General features: G+C 43.0%; 1 protein-coding gene across 4 annotated transcripts in view; it reads right to left on the bottom strand.

Annotated features, from left to right (window-relative positions):
• The window catches only part of NR5A1 (nuclear receptor subfamily 5 group A member 1), a 225,252-nt gene that overhangs the window by 191,705 nt on the left and 11,112 nt on the right, over positions 1–22,435 (bottom strand). The gene's annotated exons all lie outside the window — the stretch shown is intronic.

Raw genomic sequence — 22,435 nt, 5'->3', positions numbered from 1 at the left:
CCCTGAACATAAATACCTCTCCTGTCTTCCCCTACCAATCGCAACCAGAATTTGGGAAGATAAAGGCTTTATTACTGTACTAGATTTCAGAGTCTGATCATCACAACCCAGTATGTTGTGTGCACTGGCAAGATCATTTTAGTCGCAATGGAAAGGGACCTCATCATCCCATGAAGCATAACTGACAGTGACCCAGTCTATCAGGCTATAAACTGTAGCTCATTCAGAAGAAGCTATCATTCCTTTAGATTCTTAAGCTTGATGACCACCAGAGCCCAGTTAGCAGGGCAGGCAGAAGCAAGTCGGGAGGCAGGCGAAGAGGAGCTGAGAGAGGAGAAAAGAAGGTAGAAGGAAGGAATCGGAGAAGCAGGGCAGGCGAGAGTGAGGGGCAGAGGCGAGAGCTAGCTCCGCCCACCCCTCTGACGTCAGCCAGGCACCGATCCGAAGCTCCCCCTTAAAAGGGGAGGAGCCAACGGCGCGATAACACCAGAGCCCAGTTAGCAGGGCAGGCAGAAGCAAGTCGGGAGGCAGGCGAAGAGGAGCTGAGAGAGGAGAAAAGAAGGTAGAAGGAAGGAATCGGAGAAGCAGGGCAGGCGAGAGTGAGGGGCAGAGGCGAGAGCTAGCTCCGCCCACCCCTCTGACGTCAGCCAGGCACCGATCCGAAGCTCCCCCTTAAAAGGGGAGGAGCCAACGGCGCGATAACACCAGAGCCCAGTTAGCAGGGCAGGCAGAAGCAAGTCGGGAGGCAGGCGAAGAGGAGCTGAGAGAGGAGAAAAGAAGGTAGAAGGAAGGAATCGGAGAAGCAGGGCAGGCGAGAGTGAGGGGCAGAGGCGAGAGCTAGCTCCGCCCACCCCTCTGACGTCAGCCAGGCACCGATCCGAAGCTCCCCCTTAAAAGGGGAGGAGCCAACGGCGCGATAACACCAGAGCCCAGTTAGCAGGGCAGGCAGAAGCAAGTCGGGAGGCAGGCGAAGAGGAGCTGAGAGAGGAGAAAAGAAGGTAGAAGGAAGGAATCGGAGAAGCAGGGCAGGCGAGAGTGAGGGGCAGAGGCGAGAGCTAGCTCCGCCCACCCCTCTGACATCAGCCAGGCACCGATCCGAAGCTCCCCCTTAAAAGGGGAGGAGCCAACGGCGCGATAACACCAGAGCCCAGTTAGCAGGGCAGGCAGAAGCAAGTCGGGAGGCAGGCGAAGAGGAGCTGAGAGAGGAGAAAAGAAGGTAGAAGGAAGGAATCGGAGAAGCAGGGCAGGCGAGAGTGAGGGGCAGAGGCGAGAGCTAGCTCCGCCCACCCCTCTGACGTCAGCCAGGCACCGATCCGAAGCTCCCCCTTAAAAGGGGAGGAGCCAATGGCGCGATAACACCAGAGCCCAGTTAGCAGGGCAGGCAGAAGCAAGTCGGGAGGCAGGCGAAGAGGAGCCGAGAGAGGAGAAAAGAAGGTAGAAGGAAGGAATCGGAGAAGCAGGGCAGGCGAGAGTGAGGGGCAGAGGCGAGAGCTAGCTCCGCCCACCCCTCTGACGTCAGCCAGGCACCGATCCGAAGCTCCCCCTTAAAAGGGGAGGAGCCAACGGCGCGATAACACCAGAGCCCAGTTAGCAGGGCAGGCAGAAGCAAGTCGGGAGGCAGGCGAAGAGGAGCTGAGAGAGGAGAAAAGAAGGTAGAAGGAAGGAATCGGAGAAGCAGGGCAGGCGAGAGTGAGGGGCAGAGGCGAGAGCTAGCTCCGCCCACCCCTCTGACGTCAGCCAGGCACCGATCCGAAGCTCCCCCTTAAAAGGGGAGGAGCCAACGGCGCCCAGCCGTTTGGCGCGCGGCGAAGGCGAGCGGTAAAGGCGCTCGCCTTAGCGAGACCGCCTTTGCGAAGGGCCTTGCAAGGGACGAGTATCTACTATCAAGAACACCGAGGAGGACTGAACGGTAAGGAAGCGACAAACACAGAAGGTAAGGAAGAGACAGACGCCAAGGGAATAAACCCACACATACAATCAAGGTGAGGTAGAGCGGAGACAGCACACACAAAAGTGAGAGCAAGGCAAGCAACATAAGGAAGCAGCAGGCAAGGGACACAAGCACACACGAGGGAAGCAAGAAATGGAAGCCCAAGGAAGTCAGAAGGTGAGCTTTCCGGTCTTCTGTATCGGCTGCAATATGTATGACTACCTCCCTTCGGGGATCCAGGCATACATTTGCAATCGATGCATGGAGATGGATAGCTTGAAATGTCAGGTAAGACTATTGGAAGGAACAGTGATGGAACTCGAAGACAGAATCCGAGCACAGGAGAAGATTATAGTGGAGTACAGCCCAAACGACGAGGTCAAGGAACTAGAAATGTTCATAGAGGAAGCTCATCAGCACCATGTAGAGATCCCAGGGCTGGAAAACTGTACTCAGGAAACCCATGTGAGGAGAGAACACACCCATGCAAACACAGAAGAAACCGAAGACGAGGTAGGAGACAACCGCACACCAGGAGGAATAGTGAGAGCACAGGAAGACATCCCCCCACCCAAAGAACAGGAAACAATTTCAAGAGTATCATTGGAGGAAGAAGACTGGCCCTACTCCAAGGACGTGGACCTACGCCCCCCAAGGAACTCCCGAATAAAGAAGATGGGGATCATCGTAGGCGACTCCATTATACGACATGTGGACAGCCACACCGCAGGAGGAAGAGAGGACAGAGTTGTCACCTGTCTGCCTGGAGCAAGAGTGAAGGATGTGACCAACAGGATCTCCAGGATCATAGATGGCGCAGGGGGAGAGGACACCGCTGTGGAACAAATGGTAAAAGAGCCGACAAGAGGCAACGCCACCTTGGACTTGGTCCTAAATGGCCTCACGGGACCGATAACAGAAGTGGAAGTCGTGGTTCCACTGGGAACGAGTGATCACAATGTAATCAACTTTAAACTTGACATCGGGAAAGGGAAACATGCCAAAACCTTAACCACCACCTTAAACTTTAAAAAGGGTAAATACGATCGCATGAGAGCCATGGTAGAAAAACGACTCGAGAAGATGGTGGACAAACTTGAAACGGTAGATCAGGCATGGTCCCTACTGAAAAATACTATCACAGAAGCACAAGATCTCTACATTCCGAGGATTTCCAAAGATCGGAGAACAAAGAGCAAAAGAGAACCGGCATGGCTTACCATACAGGTGAAGGAAGCCATAAAAGAAAAGAAGGACTCTTTCAAAAAATGGAAATGCATAAAGACAACCGAAGCCTGGAACAAACATAAAGATGATCAGAAGAAATGTCACAAGGCGGTGAGGGATGCCAAACAGGAGTATGAGGAAAAAATAGCCCAGGAGGCCAAAAACTTCAAGCCCTTCTTTAGATATGTGAAAGGGAAAAAACCTGCAAAAGAGGCAGTGGGACCCCTGGACGACCAGGGAAGAAAAGGGTACATCAAGGAAGATAAACAAATCGCAGACAAACTAAATTCCTTCTTTGCGTCCGTCTTTACGAAGGAGGACACCTCAACAATACCTGAAGCGGAGAAAGTGTTTGCAGGAGAAATAGAAGACAGCCTCACCACAGTTGAAGTGGACTTAGACCAGATATACTATCAGATCGACAAACTTAAAAGTGACAAATCCCCTGGACCGGATGGAATTCACCCGAGAGTCTTAAAGGAATTGAAGGTTGAAATCGGAGAGTTATTGCAAAAACTTGCAAACCTGACAATCAGAACTGGACAGATACCGGACGACTGGAGGATAGCGAACGTCACGCCAATTTTTAAAAAAGGATCGAGAGGGGAACCGGGCAACTATAGGCCTGTGAGTCTTACGTCTGTCCCCGGCAAGATGGTTGAAGCACTGATCAAGGATAGCATAGTCTGGCACTTGGACGCACACGACTTGATGAAACCCAGTCAACATGGATTCAGGAAAGGGAAATCATGTTTGACGAATTTACTCCAATTTTTTTGAGACTGTGAACGAGCAAATTGATAGTGGGAAGCCGGTGGACATAATATACTTGGACTTTCAGAAAGCGTTCGACAAAGTTCCACATGAAAGACTTCTCAGGAAACTACAAAGCCATGGCATAGAGGGGGATATACAAAGGTGGATAGGCAAATGGCTGGAAAACCGAAAGCAGAGAGTGGGCATAAATGGGAAGTTCTCCGACTGGGAGAAAGTGACTAGTGGTGTACCCCAGGGCTCGGTACTTGGGCCGATCCTTTTTAATATTTATATCAATGACCTGGAGGAAGGAACAATCAGTGAGATCATCAAGTTTGCAGATGATACAAAACTATGCCGGGCAATCAGATCGCTGGAGGATAGAGAGGAACTCCAGAGCGACTTGTGTCGGTTAGAAACATGGGCGGAGAAATGGCAGATGAAGTTCAATGTGGAGAAATGCAAGGTAATGCATTTAGGCAATAAGAATAAGGAATACGAGTATACAATGTCAGGTGCAACTCTGGGGAAGAGTGAACAAGAAAAGGACCTGGGTGTACTGATAGATAGGACCCTGAAGCCGTCGGCACAATGCGCGGCAGCGGCAAAGAAGGCAAATAGAATGTTGGGCATGATAAAGAAAGGAATCTCGAGTAGATCGGAGAAAGTTATAATGCCGCTTTATAGGGCAATGGTCAGACCACACTTGGAATACTGCGTCCAACATTGGTCTCCCTACCTAAAGAAGGATATAAAACTGCTGGAGAGGGTGCAGAGACGAGCAACAAAACTGGTGAAGGGTATGGAGAAACTGGAATACGAGGATAGACTTATAACACTAGGATTGTTCTCCCTAGAGAAAAGGAGACTGCGTGGGGATATGATCGAGACCTTCAAAATACTGAAAGGAATCGACAAAATAGAGCAGAGAAGATTATTTACATTGTCCAATTTGACACGGACTAGAGGACATGAAATGAAGCTAAGGGGGGACAGGTTCAGGACTAATGTCAGGAAGTTCTGCTTCACTCAGAGAGTGGTTGACACCTGGAATGCCCTCCCAGAGGAGATTATTGCGGAATCGACCGTCCTAGGCTTCAAGAGCAAACTAGATGCATATCTCCTTAAGAGAGGCATATAAAGATATGATGGACTATAAATTACGCCAGGGTACACTTGGCAGGGCCTCCGCGTGCGCGGATCGCCGGACTTGATGGACCAAAGGTCTGATCCGGAGATGGCAGTTCTTATGTTCTTATGTTCTTATGAAGAGATGACTGTGACGGGATATGAAAGGTTGACAAAATTGTGAGTGGGGTTGAACATATACTTAGGGAATGTTTATTCAAACTGTATAAAAACCATGGGACATTTCATGAAACTGATCAGTAGCAGATTTAAAAAGCATCGGAAAACTCAGGAGTACATTTTATATATGTCACCTAAAACATTGGTGCCGAAAAGATTGACGCTTGGCGCATTTCTATAAACTGCCTCTGGAGTTAGGAGCAGGGGGAATGGCAGTTCCCAACTTACACTGGTACTATCAAGCAGCCAACTTACAGTTCTTATTAGATTGGGTTGGTTCTGAACAAAATCAGGGGGTGCAATTAGAACATGTTTTTGTAGGTGAGCAGCCTCTGAGATACTGGCTATGGGCTTCATATGCTCAGAGGGACAGATTGAGAGCAATGCCAAATCCCTTTGTTTGTTATTTGGTGCGATTGAGAGGAAAACTACAACATAAATGGGAAAGAGAGGGGGGTGATGTCTACTCTGGCAGCTATTACCACAGAGAATTAAAACAGAAATGTCGGGCCCTGGAACGGAGATGGAAAAAAACAAAATCACCCCTAGATAAGCAATCCTGGAGAGAAAATATCAAATCCTACAACTCCGTACTAAAAAAAGCTAGGAAGAATTACTATGGAGACAAAATCTCCAGGTCAAAAAACCAAAACAGTACACTGTTCCACATCTGGCGGAACCTAACTTCTAAAAATGACTCCGCCCCCTCCCCCCCTCCCATCTCCAAATGACCTAGCCAAATTTTTCAACGAGAAGATCACTACCATAAAGAGCTCGTTTCCCTCAGCTATCTCCTACAACTCTCTCCCCCCGAAAGACTCCGACACTATCCCTGCCAACAGATCATGGACTACATTCGAACTTGTATCCGAGACCCAGATCTCTAAACTTTGCCTCAAACTTAAATCCTGCAAGTCCATCCTAGATCCCTTCCCATCCTACCTTTATGAAAAAATCCCTACACAGGCCATCTTTTCCCTTACTAACCTCATAAACAAAGTCTTACTATCGGGCCTGTTCTCCACCGAAATGGGACACATTGCCTTATCCCCTCTTCTGAAAAAACCCGATCTTGACCCTTCCTCACCATCGAACTATCGCCCCATAGCAAACATCCCTCTTTTAACAAAACTCCTAGAGACCATAGTCGCCACTCAGCTCTCCTCTTACCTAGAGAGATTCTCCATTCTCCAACACTACCAATACGGATTTAGGCCCAATTTCAGCACCGAGTCCCTCCTAGTTTTCCTCATCTCAAAGGTGCAACAACTACACGCCCGAAACAAATTTGCTGTTCTCCTACAGTTTGATCTCTCCGCGGCTTTCGACGTCGTGCATCACGACATACTAATCTACCAACTTTCAGAGATTGGGATAGACTCTTCTGTCCTAAAGTGGTTCTCAAACTTCCTTCGCGATCGTTCCTACATTGTCAACACAAACGGCTCCAAATCCACTTCATGGACACCATCCTGTGGTGTTCCACAGGGCTCTCCCCTATACCCTATTCTCTTCAACATATATATGACCTCCCTGAAGCTCCTTAAACTATCCCCCCTTGAAACAATTTACACATATGCAGACGATATCCTCATCCTCCGTGAAACAAATCCAAACCTTACAAACCTCCAAGAGAACATCACATCATGCATAATGAGACTTCACGCCTGGTCCCTCTCAGTACAGATGAAATTAAATGAATCAAAAACAAAATTACTCTGGCTCGGCCCAAAATTAGCTCACCTGCCCGCCCTCTTCACCCTACCCACAGGCCCTGCTCTACACCTTGAGTTCTCAAGCAAGGTCCTTGGCATCACTATCGACTCCTCCCTTTCCCTCAATGATCACCTGAATTCCCTGGCAAAATCTTGTTTTTTTCAGCCTCCACATGCTGAGGAAAGTTAGATCCTATTTTCACCAAAAGCATTTCACCGTCCTTGTACAATCCATCATCCTAACCAAACTCGATTATTGTAACGCCATCTACTTAGGCCAGGGGTGTCCAATGTCGGTCCTTGAGGGCCGCAATCCAGTCGGGTTTTCAGGATTTCCCCAATGAATATGTATGAGATCTATTAGCATACAATGAAAGCAGTGCATGCAAATAGATCTCATGCATATTCATTGGGGAAATCCTGAAAACCCAACTGGATTGCGGCCCTCGAGGACCGACATTGGACACCCCTGACTTAGGCCTAACGAAAAATAGTCTTCGTAGACTCCAGCTTATCCAGAACACTGCGGCTAAGCTGATTTTTGCTAAACGCAAATATGACCACGTCTCCCCTCTACTTACCAATCTTCACTGGCTCCCAGTACTTTCCAGAATTCATTTCAAATGCTCCTGCCTGGCTTTCAAGGTCATTCACGGCATCCTTCCGCCCCTAATCCCTCTATCCTTCCTTGCCCCGACACCAACTACCACCAGATCTGCCCACAGACGTAAACTATCCTTCCCCTCTGTACATGGCATCCTCCACGCAGGTAAACTGGGTAGATCCCTCCTCTCCAAAATCACCGGCCTCTGGAATGACCTCACTGTCCCGCTGCGGAAACTGGACTCCCTCCAACTATTCCGAAAACAACTGAAAACATGGCTTTTCTCTAGCATATAATAATCTCTTCTCCTGATTACATCCCCTCTTTTTATGCTTTGTAAACTTTTTCTCTTCTCTCTTCCCATATTTTTTAAACTCTGTAAACCATGTCGAGCTCCACTTCAGTGGAGAAGATGCGGTATATAAACCTAAGGCTTAGTTTAGTTTATTAGAGGAGAACTGAGATTTGCAGTGGCGATGCAGGGTTCTTAGTTTGGTGGGAAGGTTTGGGACTGAAGATCTTGTGAGATTTCTTATATGGTACTGAGATGATATTGTTTGCCACATTACAGGAAAGATAGTCTCTTCCTTTAAGCGATTTCCTGGCAATTATGCAGCTGACACATTTTGTTCATACCCAGGGTTGGTTAGGGATAACCCCAGTACAACATGAACACTTAGAAAATTTATGGTTATTGTTGTGGAGGGTTCTCCGACCAATCTCAGTCTAATATACATATATGAGAGGCTGGGAAAAGCCAGAATGTCTATATATGTGCAGATGGGAGGAAGATTTGGGATGTACCTTTTTGGGAAAAGAATAGGAGCATCAGGAGGTACAGAAGGCATCTGCTTGTATTTTGATACAAGAGAATGCATATAAAGTACTTTTGAGGTGGTATTATACTCCTGAGAGGCTACATGTTCTTTTCCCCACTGTTTCAGATAAGTGTTGAAGATATGGAAATCAGGTAGGAACATTTATGCATATCTGGTGGTCCTACAATTCAATACAAGTATTTTGGAAAGCTGTAACTTCTTGCCTGACACACTAGATTGGAGACCTTTTAAGTAGAATAGTTGAATACTCAGGCTTGGTCTCTCAGCAACTGAGGGGAAGATTCTCAAAACTTAACAGTAAAATCTTGGAGGATGAGGTGTACGTTGTCGGCATCTATGAGACAAACTTGGTTTTTCTTGTAACATAGAGCATTTTAGACCCCAGTTCATTTACAAAAATTAGACAGCTCTAAGTCTAATAGATGCTGGCATTGTCATCTTGAAGCTGGAACATTAGATCATTTACTGTTCTATTGTCCATTGATACATATTTTTTGGAAATCCATATGGAGTCAAGTAAATAATTTATTGGAAAATCCGGTGGCTTTATCATATGATACTGTGTTATTTGGTACATCAATGAGAGCGAAGAGCCAAATTTCGTCTAAGTTATAATTTTTGGTGGAATTCTTTATGGCACATCTTTAAAATGGAGCATGCTATAGCTATTCAACAGGGGAGCCATTAACAAAATGAATATTACTTTTTCCCTTTGAACATACACGTCCAAGATGGGGGTGGGGGTGGGGATCATTTTTGTTTTCTTATAATTGAAGATAATTGTTGGGTATTTGGGGGGTGGGATATTTGATTTGAATTACAGTCAAACCTCGGTTTGCGAGAAACCCGGTTTGCAAGTGTTTTGCAAGACGAGCAAAACATTCTCGCAAAACTTGTCTCACAAACCAAGTGTTGACTCGATTTGCGAGCACCCACCCCGAGAACCGGTATCGCTCCATTATTTCCTATGGGGAAACTTGCTTTGATATACGAGTATTTTGGTTTACAAGCATGCTTCTGGAATGAATTATGCTTGTAAACCAAGGTTCCACTGTAGTTTCTGATAGAATATTAAGTGATCTTAAAATGTAAAATGTTTTTATCTTGTATTGCACTTATTGAAAATTTTAATAATGAATAAAGAATTTAAAATAAAATAGTAAAATACGATGGGCTGCTACCAAGGTCACTATTGTAACAATTTCAAAAAGGTGAGTCAGTCTCAAAAGGCCCTGCATGCAAATTCACGGTTTGCGGATCTGTGGTTCGCAGATGTTCACATAGGCTTGCTAAATTTACTTGTGATGAGTCGCTGGTGGTAGCAATCAGCACATAAAAGGACAGCATCTGTGAGCACATCGAAAAAAATGGGCTGATGAAAGCGAGCCAACATGGCTTCTGCAAGGGAAGATCGTGCCAAACAAACTTACTGCACTTCTTTGAGGGGGTAAACAGCCAGTTGGACAAAGGGGAACCCACAGACATCATTTACCTCGACTTCCAAAAGGCCTTTGACAAGGTACCCCATGAGCGGCTAAATAGGAAGCTGTGGAACCACGGGGGTGGAAGGGGAAGTACACAGATGGGTCAAACACTGGTTGGCAGGCAGAAGACAGAGGGTTGGAGTGAAGGGTCACTACTCTGGCTGGAGGAAGGTCACGAGCGGAGTTCCGCAGGGGTCTGTACTCAGACCGCTGCTGTTCAATGTATTTATTAATGACCTGGAAATGGGGACGAAATGTGAAGTTATAAAATTTGCGGATGACACTAAACTCTGTAGAAGGGCTAGAACTATGGAAGAGTGTGAGGACCTACAAAGGGACCTAAACAAACTGGAGGAATGGGCGAATAAATGGCAGATGAACTTCAATGTAGGGAAATGCAAGGTCATGCATATAGGGAGAAAGAACCCGATGTTCAGCTACCAAATGGGGGGATTAGTATTAGAGGGAAGTAACCTTGAAAGAGATTTGGGTGTACTGGTGGACACAACAATGAAGTCAACGGCACAACGCGCAGCAGCCGCGAAGAAGGCAAACAGAATGTTGGGTATTATTAAGAAGGGTATTACGACCAGAACAAAAGAAGTCATCCTGCCGTTGTATCGGGCAATGATGCGCCCTCACCTGGAGTACTGTGTTCAGTATTGGTCACCGCGCCTTAAGAAGGATATGGCAATACTTGAGAGGGTCCAGAGGAGAGCGACACGAATGATTAAGGGCATGGAAAACCTTTCATACACTGAAAGATTGGAGAGACTGGGGCTCTTCTCCCTGGAAAAGCGGAGACTCAGAGGAGACATGATAGAGACCTACAAGATCATGAAGGGCATAGAGAAAGTAGAGAGGGATAGATTCTTCAAACTTTCAAAACATAAAAGAACAAGAGGGCATTCGGAAAAATTGGAAGGGGACAGATTCAAAACAAATGCTAGGAAGTTTTTCTTTACCCAGCGTGTGGTGGACACCTGGAATGCACTTCCAGAGGACGTAATAGGACAGAGTACGGTACTGGAGTTCAAGAAAGGATTGGACAATTTCCTGCTGGAAAAAGGGATAGAGGGATATAGATAGGGGGCTACTGCGCAGGTCCTGGACCTGTTGGGCCACCGCGTGAGTGGACTGCTGGGTACGATGGACCTTGGGTCTGACCCAGTGGAGGCATTGCTTATGTTCTTATGTTCTTATACGCAGAATATACCTCCATATTTTTAAAAAATACAAAAACAAATTGAAGATCAGCAGGAGAGATACCCGCTCTCTCCCACCGTGCTCGCACAACCTCTGGACACCCACCCCTGGCAGCAGGATAGATGCCCACTCTCTCCCGCCATGTTGCACAATTCCCCAACACTACTACAACCTCCCACCACCAGCACAACCACAGTGGGAGGGATGCCCACTCCCTCCCACCATCGCCCAACCCCCCTAACTTCCCCATGCCATGATGACCCCTCCCCCCCCCGCACTTCCCTACCTTATTGATGAAGTCCGGTCAGAGAGTCACCTACCCGCTCTGGCTGGCAGGCCCAACTCTTACAAAATGGCTGGCCTGTCCCTTCCAGGTGCATCCTGGGAAGCATAGGGGCGATGCCTAAGGCTCTGATTGGCCCTAGGAAGGGCCTTAAGCACCTGGGATAATCAGGATGCACCAGGAAAGGAAAGGATCGCCATTTTATAAGAGGCAGGCCTGTTTATAGTAACTTCAGGTGGCCAATACTACAATAACATGGTAGTTCCTGAAATTATTTCAGTCCATCTAATTTCAATGGAAGAAAAAAGTAAACAAATAAAAAGCATAATAAGAAAATCATTTTAATTTACCGTAAATTTAAGATGCAAGAGAGTAACATATAAATAGATAACAATACACTACATGCAGCCTATTTCCTGTTTTAATATTTTTCATAGGTATCAGTTACAGCTGACAAAAAGACTTTCTCCTGACTTCCTTCAAGGCTAATCAGTAGAACAATTTTCTTTTTCAGGAAAATGGTAAAACTACCGGTAAATCCTACTTGAGTAGGATTTCCCACAAGTTTTCCTGCCCACGAACTTTCACATAACAACACTGATTTTACTGAAACACTATACAATCATCAGGACTTGTTCAGGACTTTGTTCAGTGCTTTTTATATATCATAAAGCAGCAAAGCTCAGCACACTTCCTAATAGCCAAATGAGAAAAAATGCTTTATCAGTGTTACAGAGAATAAGAGACATAAGGAGATATACACATGCTACAGATTTCAAGATGTGCATATATGCATATGTACACAAGGGGGTGCTGAAAATTTCTCAGCCCAACCAAGAAAAGAATTATGTGGATATGGTTCAATCGATGCTCTGAAACAATGTCAAAAACATAGAATTTCACTTTTGCAAATTGGCATTTAATGAAATAAGATAACACTCTTCAGCTACAGTGGCAAAATAATGCTTAGAATTTAGGAAGTTGGTTAGTGAACTTTTCAGCATCCCCTTGTACTGTATGTAATAAAAGTGAGCCAATAAAGGGCAATCCAGATATTGTGAAATCACTGATGAGGTTGGCTCTTATTGGTGGAATGAGGCATTATGACATCACAATCTCAGCTCTGGTTACCAGAGACTGAAACTCTTCATACTATGAGGGGGTGCTAAAAAGTTCTCAGTCCACCCAAGAAGAGATTGACTTGGATATGGTTCAATCAATAATCTGAAACAATGTCAAAACATAGAATTTCGTTTCTGCAAATTGAAATTTAATGAAATAAGATAACACTCTTTTCAGCTACAGTGGCAATGCTCAGAATTTAGGAAGTTGGTTGGTTGGGCTGAGAACTTTTCGCTTGGGAAAGAGGAACTCTCAAGTTTTCCCTAGAGATAGGCAGAGGCAGGCCTTGGGAAAACAGACTGGTGCTTGTATGTGCTTGGCTGAGAGCCCTGAGGAAACAATATGATTATCGTGAAACGTTGACCATCGTCGGCAACCTACGACTGTGGCAATTTACAGTAAGCTTTAGCACTCGGCTTGTGCACTTCAAACTATGGGACTGCAGAGAGAGCAACGGGCTTAATCAGGAATACCACAGCTTCAGAAAGATAAGTCCGGTTTGCTTTTTGTTACCTTGAAAGTCCTTTGAAGTATTTAGTCTGCATATAATACAATTGGCTGAAATAGCCAATACTGATAGCCACAAGTTATTCCACATTTTTCTTGACACTTTTCATTTCAATGATATGAAATGAAAAATGTCAAGAAAAGTGGAATAACGTGTAAGTTTCATGGCTCCACATCATTGTGTTCTTGGTTAGACTGAGAACTTTTCTGCGGCCCCTCATGTATATTTATATATATACATACATACACAAGGGTAAATAAAAAAAATAAAGGCAAAATATATTTAACAGCTTTAATAGAAGTAACTGTGAGCAATTGAACATATCCACATAGTCCCTATGCAAGATGACACATTTGATCTATTGTTCAACTAGATTCTGCATTCCTGCAAAGAAGATGTTTTTTGGCTGCTCCCGAAGCCAGGTGACCACCGCTTTCTTTCTTCATCATGCTTTGCCTTTTGCTCTCTGGGTCGCAATAATGCACCCATGTCTCGTCGCCGGTGATAATTCTCTCTTGAATACTTGGATCTTATTCATACAGTCTCAGGAACTGGGTCGCAATCTCCAAACGCTGTGCAGATCAGAAAGCTGTTTGGGAACCCATCATGTACAGACTTTCCTGGATCCCAAGTCATCATGCATTATGGCAAATTCAGATCTACAGCTGATAGCCAAATCTGCAACCTATTGAGACACCGTTATCTGTTGGTCTTCTTTAATCAAGGCATCCATCCTGTCAATGGGCTCTTGTGTGCAGGATGTTGATGGGTGATCACAATGACCCTCGTCGCTTACATCTGTTCTTCCCACTTTAAACCTTTTTACCCACTCATAAACCTTTTTGTTGATTCATGGTGCTATGTCCATACTGAGTCAATATCCAATGGTGAATTTCCACAGGTTTCACTCCCTCTGCCCAAAGAAAGCACACTGCTGCATGTGGTTCTTCAATGGTGCAGTCTTGCCATGGAGTGTCCATATTTCTTTCCTCATGGCTACCACACAACTAAAGGCCGAGCGCTGCTGCCCTATGGACAAACTATCCAACAGGCAATGTACAAGTACATATGTTGCATTTCATCAGCTCTGTTTCAGTTATCACATAATTTAACAATTGCCTTTAATTTTTAATTCGCCCTCATAGATAAATAGATAGATTTATTTATTTACTCATACTCATATATACACACACGCACACACACACAAAATCCTGTATGTGTTTGTGTGTGTTCATGAGTGTACATGGCTTTGTGTGAACAAGCATATTTTATAAAATTACTGCCAATATTATGGCTTCATAATTATTCTGTCAACATCCAATTAACACTAACAGCTCTCACACATGTGATGGCACCTCTGACCTGTCAATATGACTTGGACCCTTAAATGGTCCTTCAAATATTACTTTAGGTCCTTAGCAGTGATATAATAACTACTCGACTTTTACATCATCAAGATTTACTCTTCCACTTCCTCAATGGCCCTTTAAATCACTTCTTAAAATATTTACATGCACTATAATGTTAATCAACAGAAAAGTCCTATAACTTTGAGATTTCACTGTGGCTGATATAAGGTGAAGATGCAGTTGATATTTTTTCTTCTGCTAAGGTCTCTCAAAACATGATAGCAATTATTGGTAAGTTTCCAGTGCAGCAAAGAAAGTCCCTGAATGAAAAAAAAATATGCTGTTTTGTTTTTTGGTTTTTTTGGGGTTTTTTTACCAATGTAGAAAATTATTTCTAGAAGTTATTGAAGAGATCTTCCAAATGTTAGATCCCTCCTTCCTCTTTCATAACAAGATTAGAACCTGGATTTGTTTTAACATGGGAATGAGGTGATTGATTGGGGGGGGGGGTTGTTTTGTTTTGTTTGTGTTTATTTTTTGTTTTGTTATTTTGGGTTTTTTACTAATTGCAAAGTTTGCAGTATTTACAGAGAGAATACTGAAGCAAAGTTATTGGTATAATAAAGAACAGATTTGTCAACTTCCCTTCTATTTTTTAGTTTTCTAGACAGAACTTTAACAAAAAAAACAAAGTTTAACTAAAAACCACAGGCATGGTTGTTACCTCTTCCCTTTAACACCCTAAAACAGGGCAAGGGTGTACAACTTCAGACTTTGGGAGCCACTATCCAGTGGATTTTCAGGATTTTCTCCATGATTTTCAGGATTTTCTCCATGATTTCCTCAATGAATATGCATGAAATCTATTTGCATAAACTGCCTCCATTTTATGCAAATAGATCTCATGCATATTCATTGTGGACATTCTGAAAACCTGACTGGGCAAGAGCTGAGGTTGGACACCCCTACCCTTAAGAGAATTCATGAATGTTCAAGTATTAAACCTAATGGCTTCTGTTCTGCAGAATTCAGGTGTGCCACATATACTGTGAAGAACTTAAATGCCTGCAGGCCAGAGTCATAAAACCCATTCTAGGCCAAAGCAACAACTTTATAAGCTATTCAGAAGTGCAAGATAACCCTGTCCAGATATCTGACCATTCACACATTTCAGCAGCTTCTCAAAATTGAGGTCAGTTATTCTAACTTTTTTAATGAAATAAAGTTATTTGTAAGTATTTTGCCCGGTGAACTGTATAATGTTCTGTCTCTCTCTCTTTCTAAATGTGTGTACAAATAATTACACATACATACATAACTTAGAGGCCCTTTTAATAATTTGCACTAATAAATGGTTTAGTACGAGTGGCCACTGAAAAGTTCCCAACCCAACCAAGAAGAGAATGATGTGGAGCCATGAAACTTACAAATTATTCCACAGTTTTCTTGACACTTTTCATTTCAATGATTTGTGGTTATTATTGGGGAAGGTCCCCTGACCAGTCAGTCCGAGAAGCTGGAAACACCAGAATATCTATATATGCGCAGATGGGCGGAAGATTTGGGATGCAACGAAAAGTGGCATGAAAAGTATGGAATAACTTGTAAATTTCATAGCCCCATATAATTCTCTTCTTCGTTGGGCTGAAAACCTTTCAGCGATCCCTCGTATGTACTTATGCGGACTTTTCCTGTGAGCTAACTCCATTTTAAGCATAGCTGTCAAAAAGAACTTTTCTTCTTTTGTTACATTTTTGCCTATGTGCTAATCTTTATTTTGTAGAAAAGTCACTACATATACAGTGTACATATAATAGTGTTGTACTAATCACCTTTGTTTTACTTCAAACACAAATTACAACACAAGTTGATGTGGTTAAGTGAACACTCAGACCCGCAGCTGAGGTCCGGTGAAACAAGTTCACGGAGCAGCTGTTAAGGAGACCATCATTGTTGTTCACAGTCTCCTCCACCAAACAAAGACTAGATAACAACACATAAACTTGAAGAAAATAAAATGATTTATAAGTGATTTATAAATAACAGTGATTTATAAGTATCACCTTGGATAAATATATTCCCTTGCTGTTTTTTGATTATATCTTAACATTGGGACAATGACAGCTCTGGGATGGACCTCCAAATCGGGGCTCACAGACAATTGGATCTCTGCTTTACTGGCCAGCTCTAGGCTATTTGATGAAGCTAATTCAGATCCTATTTGCTCCTGGGAAGAAGTTAAATCATTGAATAAAGCTCTGATCAGGGCTGAATTGAATTCAGCAACATTGGTAGAATACTGCCATGCCCAGAGGGTACCCAGAGGACTTAGGATTCGGAAAGAACCTAGATTTATGGATAACACACAGTATGTTCAAAATTGGAATTTAACTCTAACACGCTGCTCTATAGACCTGATGCTGCTCACTGTTGATGCTTTAGCTCCTATTATTCAAGAACAGAGGAATAAATTAGCTGACAAATTAGAACAGTTAAAAGGTCAACACTCTGAGGAAGTGTTTGTACAAAACGTACAAGAGTTGGAAGCACAGATGAAGAACTATACCAGTGAACAAAGAGCCATAAAGGTCAAAAAATATAATCGGGATCACCTTGACTACACACGTGGATATGTATATCCTTGGATGAATAAAAAAGTTAACACACGGAGGAGTCGACAGACGGGAAAAAAGGTGCTGTTTAAAATGTCCACTAGTGGGTCCTCTACAGATACAGATGAGCAAGCAACATCTCAAGGAAAGATTCCAGTTAAATCAGTAGAATTTCAACCTACACTATCGGATTCTTTTTTACGATTACCCACTCAACTACCTGCAGAGGCGACGGAGATAGTGGATCCAGCAGTGAGACCCAAGGTCAATCGACCCAAAGAGAAGAAATCAACACGCAAATAAACACAGGCGTGTTTAACTTGTCCTCGAGAGTCCTTACTACGGCGGAGGAGGACTTGTTAACTAAAGGACTATCGTTTGTGCCTGTCAACAAGTATGACGCCTTTCAGACCCGAGCATCCCTATATCGATTCTTCCGGGTCCTAAGGTTAAAAACTTTTTTTGCAGACAAGTCATCCACAACAGACCCTATAGAAGCAAGAGGAATGAAATCTAAATCTAAGTGGATTCCTCCAGGAGCACCTGATGTTTCTGTAGCAGCTTTCGAGAGAGCAGTATTAAGAGACGTTGAGCTTGCTGAAAAATCACAATTAAAATGTGGCTCTAACTTATCATTACAACAGTTCAGCTTGCTTCGGTCATTACAACAGGATCCTACTATCATTATCCAACGCGCCGATAAAGGCGGTGGGATAGTGATACAGGACCATGATCAATACTGTATGGAAGCCTTAAGGCAATTATTAGATGTTAGCTTCTATAGGGAAGTCGATGTGGATCCCACTAAGGATATCAAGATGGCAATTGATATCATATTAAATTCAGCACGTCAAGCTGATGTTATCACAGCTAAAGAGTTTAAATGTCTGAATGTGGAATTTCCGTAAATTCCATATATATACTTCATCCCCAAAATCCATAAGTCCTCTACGTGCCCTCCGGGCCGTCCGATTGTGGCTGGTATTGGTTCAGTGCTGGAACCTCTGTCAAGGTTTATAGATAGCTTTATCTATAAACATGTTGGCACTGTTCAGTCCTACGTACGGGACTCTTCTCACTTCCTGCAATGTTTGCAGAGTTGTGAGGGTCAAGATTGTAAACTGCTAGTAACTGCAGATGTTTCTGCCCTGTATACCAACGTGCCACAATCAGCGGCCCTGGCAATTATCAAGCAGGTAGTTAGTAAATCTAATATTTCAATTCAAAAGAAGGATCTAGTAGGAACTTTAGCTGAATTTGTGGTGTGTCAAAACTATTTCCAATTCACAAATAGGTTCTTCTTTCAGACTAAGGGGGTGGCCATGGGGGCCATGGTGGCCCCGTCCGTCGCCTGCCTATACATGTCTGAATATGAAGACAAATATGTCTACACTTCTAGATGGTTTAGTAAAGTTGGTCTATGGAGAAGGTATATAGACGATGTCTTCTTCTTGTGGAATGGGGAGTGTGACGAATTGGAAGAATTCTTAAAAGAGTTGAATCAGGCAGATCCTAATATAACTCTTACTCATGAAGTAAGTAGTGACAGGGTATCCTTTTTGGATATCCAAGTAGTAAAATCTCAGATCAACTCTCAAGTATGTTAGGATACTACTCTGTATAGGAAACCTTCCGATCGAAACACTCTCCTACACTATCATAGTCATCATCCAAAACCCTCAGGGACAGCATCCCGGTGGGACAATTTTTAAGGTTGCGGAGGATCTGCTCTGACGAGTGGGACTTTCAACAGCAGGCCACGCTTTTATACACAAAGTTTTTGGAGAGAGGTTACCCTCCCCGGGTAGTCAAACGGACATGGAAGAGAGTCCGTAACTGCCAGCGGGAGTGGCTATTTCATCCCCAACAAAGGGAGAACAGTGGGACCGTGGTATGTGTATTGCCTTATTCCAATCGAAGTCAACAAATTAGAAAAGTTATTTTGAAACACTGGCCAGTGCTGCAGGTACATGAGAGCTTGAATGACATCCCTTTATTTGCTCACACTAGGGGCCGGAATTTAGGTCAGATTTTGAAACACCGTGACCCTGTCCAACAGAATAGAGAGGGTCCTCATGTACGTTGTCATCAGTGTGTGTATTGCCCTCATGTCCTCAACACTGACCAAGTGATAATTCCTCAAACAGGGGGCAAGAAATTCTATTTAAGAACAGGTACTAATTGTTTGTCATCTGCAGTAATATATTGTATTATTTGCCCTTGTAGGCTATATTATATAGGACACACTCGGCGTGCTATTAAAATTCGCATTGCCAAACATTTGAGCAATATAAGATGCAAACGTGTTACTGCCCCCCTAGTTAGCCATTGGATTGAACAACAGCACTCCATTGAGGAATTACAATATACTGTTCTTATGTGTGCTCATAAAAAATCTGGAAATATTACTCAACATCTTCTTTATTTAGAGCAGAAGTTTATATTTCAATGGCATACCTTGGCCCCAGCAGGATTAAACAATGATATTGAATGGTTTCATCTATAATCTTTCACTCATGATGTAAGGAGTGATGATGTAATAGGTAGTAAAGGGGAGTGTATTTAAAGCATGGCCTGCTGGGAAGTTCCTCTTGTCAGCAGTGCGTGTGTGTGCAGTATGGAGTGTTTGTGCCGGTAAGTTGCAGAGAGAGTGCTTATATTGAGTATTTCAAAATGTATTGCTTATTAAGTTAGCAAGCTGTGTGGTGCAGTGCTGATTTGAGTCATCTTGTAATTGTAGTACCCCTCCTGAAGAAGTCAGCGGGTGAAACCTAGGTTGGGGGGGGTCGGTATTGTGAATAAATGGAGGAGCCCGGAGCAGCTATGTGTATCATCCACACCATTCAAAGTTAAGTTGCTGTTAAATTTATTATTTTATTTTCTTCAAGTTTATGTGTTGTTATCTAGTCTTTGTTTGGTGGAGGAGACTGTGAACAACAATGATGGTCTCCTTAACAGCTGCTCCGTGAACTTGTTTCACCGGACCTCAGCTGTGGGTCTGAGTGTTCACTTAACCACATCAACTTGTGTTGTTATTTTGAGTTTGAAGTAAAACAAAGGTGATTAGTACAACAGTGATTTATAAGTATCACCTTGGATAAATATATTCCCTTGCTGTTTTTTGTACATATAATAGTGAACATGAATTTTTAATTCACTATTGCTCAATCTGCATATTCAATAGAACTCTGCTCAGAGACATGAAGGCTAAATTTTCCGCCTCACCACCCAATCATTGCAGTGTTCAATATGTGCTAATCTTAGCATTAGCGTATGGCCATTTAAAAAAAATGAACACAGGAGCACTTACCACCTCCTATCTAGGAAGCGGTAAGGGCTACCACGTTATGGACATGCTAACCAGTTAGCATGTCAGCAATGTCAATGTGCTAGCTGAATAATGCATCCATGCCCATTATCTACCTCTGGCATGCCCCTCCCAGAAAAATAAGAATGAATAAATACCGCATGCTTAGAGTGTGTAGAACACAGAACACTTTAGTGCATCGCATGTTAGCATCTAATGCAGCTTAGGGCTCCTTTTACAAAGGTGCGCTAGCATTTTTCAATGCACGCACCGGATTGGCATGCGCTATAGCGCACGCTACCCGAAAAACTACCGCCTGCTCAAGAGGAGGCGGTAGCAACTAGTGTGCATGGTATTTTAGCGTGCAGGCCCTAACGCACCTTTGTAAAAGGAGCCCTTAGTAAAGGGACCCGTTACTTTCTTATATACCTCAATCTCAGTTTCACAACTGCTCAGTTTCCACCCATAAAACAAACAAACATGCACACAAACATTGAAACGTCATCAATAAGCCCAAATTCCACAGAGACCTGATCTCTACCACTAACTCTCTTCCTTGGAAGAAACAATCAGTGCACATTCATTAGCTAACAATAAAGCTAGAAGAAATATGCAGTTCAAAGGTATATCAATTGCATTGCTTTGCTTTGTCTGACTCGGTATGTGAAGCTCCATCTCTTGCAGTATTCAAATCCATGCTCAAAGCCCACTTCTTTGAAGCTGTCTTCAATTCCTAACTCCAACTCACCTGCTAAGCATCCATATCATCTTATCATTCCCTCTGTAATTCCCCACCTGAGCACTGTGTATAGGTGCATCTTTTTGTCCAGTATGTTTGTCATAACTAGATTATAAGCTCTTAGGAGCAGGGACTGTCTCTTCACTGTTTGGTGTACAGCGCTGTTTATGCCTGGTAGCACTTTAGAAATGATAAGTAGGTGTAGTTGTACTTTATTGCAATTTTAGCAGTGATATCTGTATTATTACATCTCTAAGACTATATGCAAGGGGGTGCTGAAAAGTTCTCAGCCCAGCCAACCAACTTCCTAAATTCTGAGCATTATTTTGCCACTGTGGCTGAAAAAAGTGTTGCCTTCTCTTGTAGTGACAATTTGCAAAAAAAAAAAAATTCTACGTTTTGACATTGTTTCAGATCACTGATTGAACCATATCCATGTCATTCTCTTCTTGGTTGGGCTGAGAATTTTTCAGCGCACCCCCTGTAACAGAAAAGCTTATTATGTAGGATCAAGCCCACTTAAAGCATATGCTAAACTACTATTAATTAAGCTAGTGATGTGCATTTCGCTCACTAACCAGAATAGTAATTCATGAATAGGGATTGCTATTTTTTCTACATAATCTGTGACCACAACGCAATTTTTTTCCCCATGTAGCAATTAAAAGTAGATCTTTGATGTTGGAAAATGAGGCATTTCATATGGAAGATTTATTTTAAAATGTTTACTACTTATAGCACACCATACAAATCCCTATTAGGACAATCACTAAAGAGAACACGAGTTCAAATGGTTTTCCATCATGTTTCACATACAATTTCTATTTCAAAGCATATGTAGCTTTCTAAGTGATGTTTTTAAGGTTTGTGAGCTTACAGAGTCACATAATATGTTCCAATATTTACCTTCACCTGTTAGATACTGTTACTTATGTGTTAATGTTACCATTTTTATTGTTTTATATTGATTGTGTATGATATTTGTTATATTTAGTTAATTTCTTATGTTACCATGTAATTTTGTTTGGAACCATTGAATCAGCCAAAGGAAAAATAATTGTAAATATGTATATTCCCATTGAATCATGTACTTGGATAGAAAAATCAGATATAAAATGAAACAATACATATAAATGAAATTTTCTTGCCACTAGTCTACCTGTTTACATATAAAGCATAAAAAGCAACCTAGTAGAGTGTCACGCTATAATAAATTTATCACAGTGCAAATGAACATGAACTCCAAAATAAATATCGCACACTAGATCAATTTTTGGGAAGAGAAAATTAGAGGCAAATTCACCAATATTCAGAAAACGGAAAGGTTCCACACAGATCCAGGCAATTACCCAAATGAATACAGTGAAGTGCTGGGGAGTATGGAATGGTGGAAAACAGCACAAACGAAAAGCCAAACATACAGATTTTCTTTCAACAACTTGCTGA

This window comes from Geotrypetes seraphini, chromosome 10 (assembly GCF_902459505.1).
Source record: "Geotrypetes seraphini chromosome 10, aGeoSer1.1, whole genome shotgun sequence".
NCBI lineage: Eukaryota > Metazoa > Chordata > Amphibia > Gymnophiona > Dermophiidae > Geotrypetes > Geotrypetes seraphini.
The sequence above is the reverse complement of the archived record's forward strand: the minus strand, read 5'-3'. Positions and strand labels throughout refer to the sequence as shown.